The 15,082-nt window shown below is 36.4% G+C and overlaps 1 long non-coding RNA gene across 1 annotated transcript; it reads right to left on the reverse strand.

Moving 5' to 3' along the window:
- Positions 1–2,482: 2,482 nt before the first annotated feature.
- On the reverse strand, positions 2,483–8,032 carry LOC122585311. Its single transcript, XR_006321689.1, has 7 exons — positions 7,843–8,032; positions 5,920–6,272; positions 4,445–4,602; positions 4,205–4,354; positions 3,995–4,069; positions 3,124–3,215; positions 2,483–2,993 (listed from the first exon to the last, which is right to left on the reverse strand). It is a non-coding gene; the product is annotated as an uncharacterized LOC122585311 (long non-coding RNA).
- Between the last annotated feature and the right edge of the window lie 7,050 nt (positions 8,033–15,082).

The following is a 15,082-nucleotide window of genomic DNA, read 5'->3' on the forward strand; positions in this document are numbered from 1 at the left end:
CACTGAAGATAACGATGCTGCAAGGTTATTGGCTGAGCAAGATGCCTTAAACCATGCTCAGAGTTCCAAGGTCGCCAGCTTAACTGGGCAACCTTTTGCTGCTTTAATGTCTGCTGAGAATGTCCAACTACATTCTATGAAGGAGATGTTAAACAACTTACTGAACTCTGGCCTTACCACTAATCTCAGTAATGGTTGTGAGGAAACTGACGATGATGATCTGGTAGCCATGATTGCTAAAACCTTTAACAGGTTTAAGCATAAATCTAATCAATTTAAAGGGTCCAATAATGCTTCCCGTTCCAATTCTCTGGATAAGGCCAATCTTATCTGCTATAAGTGGTAAGAAAGGTCATTTCAAGAAGGAATGCAGATCTAGTCAGATGAACAACCAAATTGGTCCCTCTATCCCAAACTTTGTCAAATCTGATGATTATAAGGCCAAATATAAGAAGCTTAAGGCCCAGATTGCCCTCATGTCTCTTGAACAAGAAAAAGGGAAAAAAAAAAAGAACAAGTGCACGATGGCTCAAACTGAAGGGAAATGGGAACTCTCTGATGACTCATCTGATGATGATGAAGAGATTAGAGATGTGTGTTTCATGGCATTAGAAAATCAACAACCAGTGGTAAAAGATGATGTTGTTTCTGGAAGATGGGTGGACATCATTTTAAAGAAGGTAAGAGATTATGATGTTGAGTTGGATACAAAACTAAAACTGGACATTGCTGAATCATTAAATGATGATTTATTATTTGTTGAAACTATGAGAACTGATTGTGAAAGATATCTTGAGACTGTTTTAACTGAGCTAAATAACATGAAAATTCAATTTAATGATTTACAAAGTGTCCAGTTGGCTCTCAAGGAATCAGATTTAAAAATTGAGGCATTGGAAAGAGATAACCAAAAATTAAAATATGATCTTGAAAAAGAACACATGGTTATCAAATCTTGGGTACAAGCATCTGGTAAAAGTTACGATGCATTTTCTAAAACCATTGATTCTCAAGAAACTGCCTGGAAATCTGGTGATCTCCAAATGGCAGCTGTTTTACCTGCGATTCACCAGATGCCTGAATCAGTTAGAGTTGAGACTCCATATGACTCCTATAGCATTGCCAAATCTGAATCCATTGAGACCACCCCTGTTGAGGTCAAAACTGGAGCCAAAAAGGCTAAAGCTCCAGTTAAAAAGGAAGCTGGTGATGTTCCTTTGCCTCAAAAGTCCAAAGAGCCCAAGAATCCCAAAACAAAAAAATCCACTGAACCTAAGTCCAAGGTTCAACAGCCTGATGAAAATAACTTTTTGCTAAAACTGGAGAGTCAACTCCAAAATTTATCTAGGCAAGTACAAAGTTGTGCTGCCAGAATCAAAAATTTGGAAGGAGCTTCATCTTCTTCAGTTGCAAAACAAGTTGTTAAAACTCCTCCCTTAAAACAAAAACATTTACCTCAGAAAGGAGGTTGTTGTTCCCATCAAATCAATTGTTTTTACTCTTGAAGCTGGAAATAATCCTCCAGTTTCAGCCTCCAGTTCCAACCCAAGTAAATCTGCTGAGACTTCTCAAGAGAAGTCTGGTGGACCCATCGAGAAAAGATGGGTTCACAAAAATAACTAATTATCTACTTGGGCGTGCAGGGCGATCGAAAAAAGAATATATGGTATCTGGACAGCGCTGCTGGCCGGACTATGTACCGGATGTAAGCCCCTGCTAGAAGAGTTCACTGTCCAAGATGGACCGGCAGTGACATTTAGTAATGATGGAAGTGGGAAAACTGAAGGATATGGTGTTATTGACAATGGACAAGTCCCACTACAACAAAACTGGGTTTTTAGTACGCCCAAAAGCGTCCTATAATGCTACTTTATAGGACCTTTCATTTGATAGGACCAAAAGTAAAAGCGTTTCATGTAAAGGGGTCGTAATAGGTTTGGAAACTTAAAAAGTGTCCTAATATCAAATAAGATTATGAAACCAATTTTATGGTTACATAATATGTCGATGGACAACCCAAGTAGCGTCCTAAAAAAAACATGTTAAGACGCTTTTATAATGTCTTAACATGTGCTTACCTATCTTTAATGTTTTAAGACACATACAAGCGTCCTAAAAGAGTAACTAATAGGACGCTAGTGTCCTAAAAGAGTAACTAATAGGACGCTAATGAAGTAATATTATACCTATGTTAGTACCAACAAAAGGGTCCTAATAGGACAAAATTTCAATGTCCTATGACTCAAATTAACGTCCTAATAAGTAGATGGACCTTGCATGTATCCCTTTGTTAGTACCACATAAAAGGTGCTAATAATGCAAAAGATTCATAATAAATTTGTTACGACCAAATTATAGTGTCCTTATATGGACTTTTCAATCTAATAAAACTGGTCCTAAAATGTGTTACATAAGTCAATACGTAGCATGTACAGAAAGTAGATACGCGTAAGAAATAAAAACAATATCAATACAACTCCAGTTTAGACAAAATCAACCAAATCATATATTCGGATATTTTATAGTTCTTACAGGTGTCAGTATCAATACAAGAACATGCTTAAACTATGGCAGAAGGCAGATCATATCGAATCTGCTATATAGACAATAAATACAAAGATTACATTTAAATTGAACAACTAAAAACTCTATAGTGTCTATTAAAAAGAAAATTAATCTTCTATATATAGACCTCAGATTGTGATGACAGCTTGAATTGTAGTAGTGGTGTTAACAGCTACATTGTGGTTGTAAGTTGTGTGTAGCGTGAGACTCTTATTGAGTAAGAGTCTTGAAGGCTGCTTAGAGATATCCACCATAGTGTTGGTTGCGTGGTCCATAAACTCCTTTTAGCTCATAGCCACGATCTTCATTAAGTTCATATATAGTCACAACTCATCAAATAAAAACACAGCCCAAGTAAAGGAGTGCCCATCATATGCATCCTCATATTTCTCGTTACTTAAAAAAAGAAGATTAACATTGTAGAATTGCTACAAAAGATTGCAATTATTACCAAAAGTTTAATTATGCAAAGAATAAAGAATCTAGACACTAACTATGGCATTCAATGTAATCACAGTATTCAAAATTATGAATATAATAGAGAGTATAAACACTAACCAGATCACTATATTTAACACCCCTTCAAAACTGTCTCAATATATCCAAATTCTTTTCAAATGGTCAGAACAAGACTATCATTCTCCTCGAATCTGAAACACAAGAACCTAGAAATAAGAACACAGTAGCCATGTCATTTGTTACTGGGGGCACAAGCAAAACTTTAGGTTGGTGGCTCACAAACATGCCAATAAATTAGAAAAATATCATTCTTTAAGTTTACATATATATAATCCTGATAGTCCATAAACAAAGCAACAAGCCAACAACAAACTAATGTTTAGAGAATAAATGTGAAAACATTTCCAAACAAACAGGTCAATTCAGGGTATGTTTTACCTCTAACGGGCTAAATAGATATAAACTTCTTCAAGGGCGTAGACAAGTAAAATGGGTCAGAAAAGTCAAACAGGTCAAAAGTCATCTGACTTGTATGTCCTAAATAACTGAATAAGAATATCAGTGTTACTCACATAATTTAACTTCACTAATCGTATTTGATATACAACTGGTTTATTAAAATAATATAAGTATTATGCGTCAAACCAACCCATACCAAAATCATCCAATTTAAGAAAAACCCATTTTGTCAAGTTAGTAGTTACCCAACCTGACCATGTATATGGTAGCACCTCTATTGAAATGTGAATGAGACTGATAAAGCTTACTTCACTTGTAAAAAGTAACCTTGCAAGATTTGAGAAACAAGCACTTTAGCATTACATGTAGGTTTCAATCAATTAACTAACCATTGGCTGTCAAGAATCTCAAACGGGTCAAAACAAAAAATTAGCTTAAAGGGGAATGGATATAAAAATTTTATGGTCAAAACAACCAATCCGATCGGTTTGATATAACCTGAACCCATTACCTCACCAGCCAGCTTGTCACTTATTCACTTCAAAGTTCAAAGGATGATTTCTTATATGATTGCAGCATAAGATTCCTGTGAGACTCATGTTCATTAGGAATTGAGCTCTTGGAATTAGTCAGTTTTTATTTTGACAATCTATGATTCACTAAATCTGACTAAAGTTAGTGTGAGAACGATATTCCAATATCAGCAACTAATAAAATTTACCAGATAAAAGGATGTTGGATGCTGTTCTAATGCTGGCGTATCAACCCAATAAGACAGCCATTGATCATTTCCATTTCGAGAATCTGCATTAGAATTGCTGACAGGCATGTTATGGCTGTAATATACCAACCAGAGAATGCAGCATAATTCCTGTACAATAAGAGAAAATAACTGTACAGATGGATCCTTGCACAGAAGGAAGCAAGTAACCGACAGATAGTTTTACATTTCAAGTCTTACCCACAAACTAATATTCAAGGAGTTGATATCTACTAAGCAAAGGCTGAAAAAAATCATACTTTAGATACAGGAAACATATGTCCTTCAACCCAGTTATAGCATAAATCAGTAACCAACTGGATTATGGTTCCAAGACAAATAAGATGGATCTCCAGCCGCTGCAGCAGCAAATGAAAGCAAATTAATATCTTCCATTCCAAGAAATAATAATGATCAACGCCATCGATTTTGACCCTATACTAATCTTATGAGATGATGATTTAGATTAATGCTTTAATCTTTTACTGAGGAGTAGATTGGTTAAACCTTTACTTTTCTACATATCATGACTATCTTAGTTGCAAATACACCAGCTTACGCGTATCAAAGTCCAGCTCCAGCAACATCTCATGTTTCAACGTCAATAGTTGGGACACTTAGCCATCTCTAAGGTAGCCTTGTGGTAAGGCATCCTGAAGGTCTCATAAGACAACCAAGTGAGACTATCAAATCTAACCTGGTAACATCTTGGGATGGACAGGGGAAAAGTCTAGAAAAGGGCCACGGGCCAAAGGCTTGACATTCCACGAGGAGCCTAAACACAGACCTCTCTCCGTTTATCAACAGTTGAGGCCACTTAGTTGAGGCCACTTGGCATCAACTGCACGAAGGACATCATCTAGCATGACTAAGTCAGATCCATAGTACACAGCCATGTTCATCCCCATAAGTATAAGAATTTTTATGAACAACAATAAACTTCTTGCACATTATCATCAACTGTGAATGTTAATGAGAAACGATAGATAACAGCACTTGGCAAGGTAGACGAGCTCTCTGTACTCCTAAAAGACTATACCTTTCTTTCCAATATAAGCCATATCACCTCCAATCATGAGGGACACATCTGTGTCAAGGGCACATGCCTCTAGAACAGTAGAAAATCGACCGACACGTTATTTCAATACAATGGAAGGAAAATCGACCAATAGGTTATTTCCAAACAATGGAGACTTTCACAATTTTTATACTCAAGAAAATAAAAAATATGACCATAGCTTCGTTTTGGTTTGAGCAATGTATAATTGAATGGGATAGGTGGATATATTGACTCATGCAATTTTGAATGGGTCACTTCAGGGCTTCAGACTATGTTTTATTTCTAACGGAGTAAGCACTTTTATTTCTAACGGAGTAAGCACTGAAACTTGCTTAAAGCGTGATGCCTCCTAAATCAATTTGTTCATAAGTAGATTGGTTTTGTGATTTTAAAGATTCTGTAACCCGTATCATACTTTTCACAGAAGTGTTTGGAGTTAAACTGATGTGACCCATTTCAAACTATGCATGAAAATTGCCCCTTTCTATTCATTACCCATCCTACACATTTTGCCACCTCAATGAATGGAGTACACTTGAACAGATTAGGGATCAAAATCTTCCGAGCAATAATATCTTTGAAAGGTTTGTTCGAGTTCATTCTCAGAGAGAAGTACCTGGTCGGATCATAATCCTTTCCAGATATAATATTATCACGAATAGTGCCAGAGAGAATCCAAGGAATCTACAGATCCAAACAAAGATAAGTTAATAAGTTATATATCTATGACTCAAAGAAAGTATGCGGTCATCATACTTAGTGAAGTTATTATCAAACCTGCGGGACATATGCATCCAAGTACTTCCTTGTCTATAGAAAAGAGGTCAGGCATAAAGATTCATTGCATTAGGATGTGAGGCTCTGACTATGGGTGGCAAGGTGGACGGGTCGTGTCAAAGCATGTTTCCGTCAAAATGGGTATTTTTTTTCCAGATTGGCTTGCGGTTGACCAAATACACTTTTTGTCCACTTCATTTATAAACAAAATGGTTTCAGTATGTTTACAATTTTCCAGGAAAGTGATTAGAAGGTCTCATGAACTCAAAATATAATCTAGGCAGTTTTCTTTTAGTGTTTGAGCTAATTTATTTGTTTGACCCGTTAAAGATAGCACATAACCTTAATTTGAACCCTTTTAATTCAAGATTATTATCTAGTGAGGGTCCAATTCCAGACCTTTTGTGTGAATATCAGGATGCTACTAGGAGTGTCAATTGTGTCATGTTTGGGTTTGAACCCAAACCCAACCCATTTAATAGTTATGTCAAAAGTTGAACCCAATCTTAACCCACCTAATAAACATAAGCACATTAACTTATAATATGTAAGTATTTAACTTTTCTATTAGTAGTTTTAAATGGCTCGATGGGTTGTAACAGACTAACAAGATTAGAATAAAGTTTTAGAATAATGATAACCGGGAGCCTCTGAATACCCAGAATCCATTAGATTCTGTTTACAACGCACAGTGGTCTCCGAATACACTCTGCTCATTGGCTTAAAATGTAATCAAACCTACTTAAGTTGAGTCGATGAGTCCTCATTTTCAATGCCCTCAGTATCCTGTGATGCTAAGGCAGATAACTATCTTAGTAAAGCATTTGTGTCCATGAAGTAATCTTATTTCATTTCCTGTTTGTAACTATCTTGCAACATTAAAGTGAGGTACAAGTCTCTAGTAACATATATCCTACAGTAACATATATCGTGACATGTCTCATCTCTGTAATCATTAACTTGGGTCTATTTAATATACGCCTAACAATGACTATTTCAAACTCGAATGGCCAATATTTACTTCAGCTAGCATAACAAGAACTTGGGTCTACTTAATATACGCCTAACAATGCCCGTATTTTATATTCTTCCAAAACCCATTTGGACTTTATATCTAGCAAGTACCACTCTAGAAGATATTCAGATATCAAATAATATATAAAACATACATAACGCATAAGTGGTTTATTAAGCGTGACTAATTTAAGTACCATTTTACCCAAAAAACCTAACTAATTTTTTTTAATATTCAACGAAACAAGTACCATTTCTTGGCAATAAACCCACCTATAACCCATAATTCTAACTTCATAATCAAAAGTTTATACAAACGAAATAGCGGCATTCAACCAGATTGGTACAGGTCTGACAAACTAGAGACCGAAACTCGGGTCATTCTATAGCTGTCACTTTCTTGACTACCATTTTAGTTTTAGAATAAGATATTTATCCAAACAATGATTTTTGACTCAACACAAACTAACACAAACCCAAACCATTGGACCTGTTTCGATCCAAACCCTTTCAATCCCTTACCCAACCTAACCACCCATTTCACACCATCGATTTTTATATATCAAAACCCCTGAATCAAAATCCTTTCAATCCCTTACACATTATATATCAAAACACATATATTATGAAACAATAAATAATATATCTATATCTATATCTGAAACAACAACAAACAATAATATATCTGAAACATAACCCCTGAATCAACAAACAATAATAATAATGATGATAATGATAATAATAATACCTGAATCGGTGTTTTGATTTCAGTTCGAGATGGAAAACCCAAATTTGGAAGCGTGATGGTGTTAATTTGGAAGCACCAAATTTTCATCAATTAAATCAATATAGAATTGGTGGTGATGGGATCGTGAATTTGGAAGCGTGAATTTCGGCGGGCTTTGAAATCAGTATAGAGTTGGTGTTAGTATAGAATTGGTGTGATGGTATCCTGAAATGTGAATGAAAGTGATCTTATAACTTTCCGATCTTATATTTCTTTTGTTTATTACATATTTTTATACTATTGATATTTATAATATGATTACGTGGGGTATTAGTCATTTATCCGTTGCTGCCTTTAAAAAAAAAAAGATATATACCGGCGCGATGCAGCGACGACATACTGCGACGGTGGGCGGAAGTGACAGCGGTTGATGGTAGTAATTTTCATATAAGTGTTAACAAAATTACGGGTTACAAAAAAGGGACAGTGGTTAGAGCGTGCCTTATTTTAGGGTGGAGAGGGTATTATAGGAATAAAAAATGTCTAAGGGTAATTAAGGTATTTCATACACAGATATAATTAATAGAGAGAGATTTGCTATATTAGGTAGTATAATAGATTATTATTTGTATAACCTTAATTAATTTTCTACTCTATCGTATTTATCTATGAAACGGACTCTTTCCTTTTAAATTCTAATAAACTTAATAATTATGAATTTAATACATTATGTGTTATGTTTTTCATGATGTAATATGTTTTTCATGATGTGTTATTGGGAATCCACTATCCTACATGAAATTTAAAAGGCTGAGATTACTTGTTAACATTACATATATAAATTGACACATACTTAAGATATAATGAATACGAGAAACCATCGTGGAAGCATCCTATCTTCACTATCGTGATATGGATAAGGCTTTCTTTGGTAAACAAATGTGGTTTTACTTAAACAATACGTGTCATTTTATATCCATATTTATCTTTTTTTAGAGTTCATATCTCGTTGTCTTGAGTATGTGCAAGATCTCACCATTATACAATGAAGTTTTCTTAATGTCGTATATCAACTGAATATAATATTAATTTAGTTATCCATCATATACAATATAAAAAAAATTCATTATAAAATCTTCTTCAACTTTTTTCTTTCCAATTGAATTATAAAAAATACGGAGTAACATGTTAAGTGATATAACAAATTAACAATAACTACATCATCGGTTAGTTAACAAAAGAGGGAAATTTAATCATGGGTTGTTACAAGTATTCGAAAAGAAAAAAAAAGTCTAAGGCTTGACATCGACTAATCCCTAAGAATCAAATTCAAAACCTTGAATAAAATCAAACATATAGCTAATATAGACCTTCAGTTAAACTAGATTTATTAACGATTGACATACTAGCTAATATATATGTACTTCACATTATAATTCAGCTCAGTGGTTGAACACCAACTTTATATGTTGGAGGTCTCAAATTCGAGATATAGGAAAGACACCCGAACGAATTTCACAATAAAGTCCTCTAGTAAAGCAGGTTTGAAATACAATATGATAAGTGTCAGTCAACTTTGTGATGATGGATATAAGGTATTGTTCAATGTTGCTCAAGGTACCATATTTAACAAGGATTGGAAGGTGGTGATGATTGCACCAAAAAAAGGAAATGTGTACATTATGGACATGGAACCAACTCCAAATAAGCATTGTTTTTATGCCAAAGCTGATGAGGACACCAACTGGTTATGTCACAAAAGGTTATCCCATCTTAATTTCAAAAATATCAATAAGTTGTCAAGAAAACAACTGGTGGATGGGATACCTTTAATTTCCTTTAAGAAGGAAAAGCCATGTCCAGGGTGTGAGATGGGTAAGCAGAAAAGAGCCAGTTTCAAGACCAGGCAAAACTTCAGTATCACTGAACCTCTTCACATGTTACATATGGATCTCTTTGGTCCAGTGAACATTCAAACTAAAGCTGGTAAGAGATACACTTTAGTTGTGGTTGATGAATACACCAGATACCGTTGGGTGGTATTCATTAGATCAAAAAGTGATGCACCTGGTGAAATCATCTCTCTCATCAAAAGAATTGAGCTCAAGTATACCAAGAAAGTGTGTCAGTTGCGAAGTGATAATGGTACAGAATTTATAAATAAAGAATTGGAATCATTCTGCATTAACACTAGCATTTCTCAAAACTTCTCTTCAGCTCGTTCTCTAGAGAAAAATGGTGTGGCTGAAAGAAAGAATCGCACATTGTTTGAAGCTGCTAGAAGTATGTTATCTGAATCAGGTCTTCCAACCAGTTTTTGGGCTGAAGCTGTGGCTACTGCCTGCCATACGCAGAATCGGTCAATTTATGTCAAGAGACATAGGAAGACTGCCTATGAAGTCCTCAGAAATCGTAAACCAAATATTGGTTATTTCCATGTATTTGGTTGTCCAGTTTATATTATCAACGATTCCAGTCAGTTGGGAAAGTTTGATGCAAAAGCTGACGAGGGTGTCTTTGTGGGTTATTCGGATAAAAGAAAGTCCAATAGAGTTTATAATTATAGACTCCAAAAGATACATGAGACAATTCATGTTACATTCGATGAATCAAATGAAGCAATCAATAAACGACCAAGCCTTGATTTATCTCCAGTTGTCCCAGTTGATTTTGGTATATCTGATCAAGTTTATCAATCAGGTTATACACCAAAAGATGTTTCCAGTCACCAAGACTTGGAACCAGTTGCACAGAAGCAAAGCTCCAGTGACACTTCATTCTATCCGTCCATTAGTTTTAGTTTACTACATAAACTGGTGATGGGATCAGATGTACGTGCCACAACAACATCAGAACCAGTTCAAACCTCACCAGTTCTTCAATATATACCTTTGTTTGAAGATAATCATGTTCAGGCTCCAGTTGACACTGATGATGAAGTTGAAGTAGTTTGGGCTGATCCTTCTCCAGTTGCTACAACTGTTGAAGATCGTCAGGTGACTTGCACTGATGTTGTGCTATATCAACCTAGTCAATACACTAAATGGACTGCAGCTTATCCAATTGAACAAATCATTGGAAATCCAGATAGTGGGGTTCAGACTAGAAGAGCCACAAGTGAACAATGCTTGAACGTCACCTTCTTATCACTGATTGAACCGAAGAAGATTGACGAGGCTTTGACAGATCCAAGCTGGGTTGAGGCTATGCAAGAAGAGCTCAACCAGTTCGAAGAGAACAATGTTTGGGAACTTGTTCCTTGTCCTCCAGGGTTAAAGAAAGAACCCATTGGTATGAGGTGGGTCTATCGAAACAAGATGGATGAAAATGGCAACGTTATTAGGAACAAAGCTAGATTGGTTGCCAAAGGTTATTGTCAAGCAGAGGGTGTTGATTGTGATGAAACTTTTGCTCCAGTTGCAAGACTTGAAGCTGTTAGAATATTCTTGGCTTATGCTGCTCATTTGCAATGTTAAGTCTTCCAGATGGATGTCAAAAGTGCGTTCCTAAATGAAACATTGGAAGAAGAAGTGTACATTAAGCAAACACCAGGATTTCTTAATGAGAAGCATCCTCACTGGGTATACAGACTGAACAAATCTTTGTATGGTCTTCTTCAAGCCCTAAGAGCCTGGTATGACACGTTAACTAAACATCTTCTTAAAAATGGTTTTGAGCGAGGTGCAATAGATAATACCTTGTTTATTTTGAAAGAAAAAGGTAATATCTTGCTGGTACAAATTTATGTTGATGATATTATATTTGGGTCAACTGATGATGCAATGTGTGAAAAGTTTTCTAAAATCATGTCAACTGAGTATAACATGGGTTTAATGGGTGAATTAACATTTTTTCTTAGGTTTACAAATTAAACAAACCATTGATGGCATTTTTATTAATCAAGAAAAATATGTCAGAGATTTGTTAAGAAAATACAAATTTGATTCAGTCCCATAAAAAAACACACCCATTGCAGCACATATATATTTGGACTCTGACCCAAATGGAAAACCAGTGGACCAAAAGGAATATCGTAGAATGGTTGGTTCACTGATGTATTTAACTGCAAGTCGACCAGATATAATGTTTGCAACATGTTTATGTGCCAGATTTCAGGCTAACCCAAAAGAATCACATTTGTATGCTGTTAAGCGCATTTTCAGGTACCTGAAAGGGTGCCCTAGCCTTGGTCTTTGGTCTCCCAAAGGCTCAGGGTTAGATCTAATGGATTATTCAGATTCAGATCATACAGGGTGTAAGATAGGTAGAAAGTCAACAACTAGTGGTTGTCACTTCCTAGGGGGAAAACTGGTGAGTTGGACCAGTAAGAAGCAGACTTCGGTCTTTATGTCAACTGCTGAGGCAGAGTACGTTTCTGCGGCCAGTTGTTGTGCCCAGATTCTTTGGATCAAAAACCAGTTACTTGATTATGGTATGAAGTACACAAGAACCCTAATCTTTTGTGACAACACCAGTGCAATTACTATATCTCACAACTCGGTGATGCACTCAAAGACAAATCATATTGACATCAGGTATCACTTCATTCGTGATCATGTTATGAAAGGAGACATTGAAATACATTTCATCCCCATTGATAAACAGTTAGCTGATGTTTTTACGAAGCCTCTTGATGAGAAAATTTTAAACATCTCATCAGTGAACTGGGTATGCTAAATCCTTATTAAACTAGAGAGGCCCTCCAGTTGAGGATGGTCCAGGTGATCCTTGATTGGTTGGAGATTGAATGCCTTGATGTACTCAAAGACCAATCCTTGATCAAATGGATCACATTTTTAGGGGGGAAGACTCAAACTATTTTTCCAATTTAAATTCGTTTTATCTTGAAAAATGCAAATGGAGAACTTCTCAGTTGAAACTGGCATCTGGAAAATCTCTCCAGTATGCTAGTTTGGTCTTGTCTTAAACTGGCGGTCAACCAGATTTCATAACGTTATGTTTTACTTGGTCAATACTTGCGACACGTTATGTCTTACGTGTCAAGACTTTTATGTAAATTGTTGAAGTTAATGGGCGAGTTGGAATACCAGTCGTCATAGCATTAAATGCTTGATGGAAGGTATTAAATGTTTTTGAATTTTTCAAATTTTCTAAAAATCAAATTTATAAACGATTTTGAAACTTGGGGATTAAAATATCTTTTCGTATATATGTTGGTAATATTTTATTGCCTATATATACCTCCACCAAAATCATTTACCATTTACTTCGCACAAAAATTCCTTCATTTACTCTTCAATCATCAAAATCATTTCCTTCTGTCTCTCTTCTCAATAAATCAAGAAAATTCTCATTTTCAGTTTCCAATCAAAATTAAATGGCTCCTAAATCATCTTCTTCTTCTCGTTCTCGTGATGTTAACTTGCTCACAGTTGAGTATGTTCCATCTGGGAACATTCATCCAGCCGTGGGTTGCCCTAATCCTAAATTAATTAAATTAAATCCTAACCCATTGGCTTCCTTGAAAGGGCAACAATCTGCCGATTCACTCATTGGGAAAATCCAATCATTTCTTTGTGATTCTCCCCTTGGCGATTGTTTTTCTTTGAACCCACATAAGTTATACCATGATTACTTATGTGAGTTCTGGTACACGACTACTATTTCTGATGACTGCTCAGCTATCTCCTTCACCTTAAAGGATGGGTCAGTCCCGTGTACCATTTCTACTGATACGTTGAGGGATTCCCTTAACCTCAAATATTGGAGACAAGGTGAATCTCCGGTTGTAATCTCCTAAAATATCAATTTTTGCCAGGTGCTTCTTGACATGGGCAACTAGGAAGTACTGGAGAAGGGAGTGTTACGTACCAAGGGACCCATGACTATGAAAGGTCTCTCTCCATCCTGGAAGTATCTTATGGTCCACTTGGTTGAAAGTTTGGGTGGGAGCTCTGGTGGTTTGGACCAGATTAACTCCTTTCAAGCAGAGATGGCGTACTGCTTGTGGAATGGATTAAGAGTAGATTTCGCGAACATATTGTTCATTGTCTTCAAGTTGAAAGGTAACAGGGGTCCCTGCATACCCTTCTCGTGATTTCTTTTGCTATGTTTTAAGTTGATTCTGGGCAGAGAGGAATACAAAAATACACAATCTTTATACTCTGTGCCATAATTATTGAGAAATCTGGATAACCTTGTGTCCACAACTGATGAGGTCCAGATTCCTCCAAGAATGTTGCTAGCATTCTCTAAAACTGATGCACCACCACTAGGTGAGTCAGAAAGACAACTGGGCGGGCCTCAAAATAATGATGGACCCACCAGTTCGTCTGCAGGTGTTGTAACTGTTGCAGAACCTGTAGATCTTCTCATAGGTATCCAGGCTTTTCCAAAAGCAAGAAGATCTACCAAGAGTCGAAGAAGATCTAGATCAGAACTTGCTACATCTGGCCAGTCACAGCCAATGATCATGGTTTCAGAATCACTAGCCCATGATATTGCAACTGAGGAAATAGCAGTTGTAGTTGAGGTTCCAGTTACCTCTATCCATGGAGAAGATGCCTTAGCAACGAATCCTATAACTGATGAAACCATTGAGGAAACTCAAACTGGTCATTAGGAGTCTGAACAACTTGTTCAGCCACCCCCAACATTTATGGATCTTGGCATAAATGAGGGTGAGTTTCAGCTTGAATCTTAGGATTCATCTGAGACTGAATCTGACCAGGAGATAGCTGATGCAACTGTACTTAATCAGCTCCCTTCTCTCCTTGGTTAGCCCCAAGAACCACAAGTTTCAGTTTCACCACTTGACTTCTCCACCTTACAAGAAATTCCGCTATTCGCCTCTCGACAATTACTTTCATCTATGAATGTGCCTAAAAAATAGACACATTCTAACCCCACCGTCGCTGTCGTTCACACCTGAGCATTCTCAGCATGAACGATAATTTGAATCGCTTCTCCTTCTATCTTCAACAACTCCTCTTGTCTCTTCTGATGCTACTACAACTGGAGAACCAACACCTGCTATACCTCCTCCAGTTGTACCTGTAGCCTTTCGAACTGGTCCAGTGACATCCTCCCCTCCGTCACTGGATAACCAGCTTGTGTATTTTCAAGCCGATATCTCAAACCTTTTTACAAGGGTGGAAGATATTCAAAGACACTGGATAAGAATACCAAGTCTATTTCCAAGTACCACAAGGACCAGATGACAAATGTAAAAGTAGTTGACTTGGGAATTAATAAGTTCTCAGCCAATGAGGACTTGGTATTTGAAAAGCCCAATGAGTTG

The sequence above is a fragment of the Erigeron canadensis genome, chromosome 1 (assembly GCF_010389155.1).
Source record: "Erigeron canadensis isolate Cc75 chromosome 1, C_canadensis_v1, whole genome shotgun sequence".
Classification (NCBI taxonomy): domain Eukaryota; kingdom Viridiplantae; phylum Streptophyta; class Magnoliopsida; order Asterales; family Asteraceae; genus Erigeron; species Erigeron canadensis.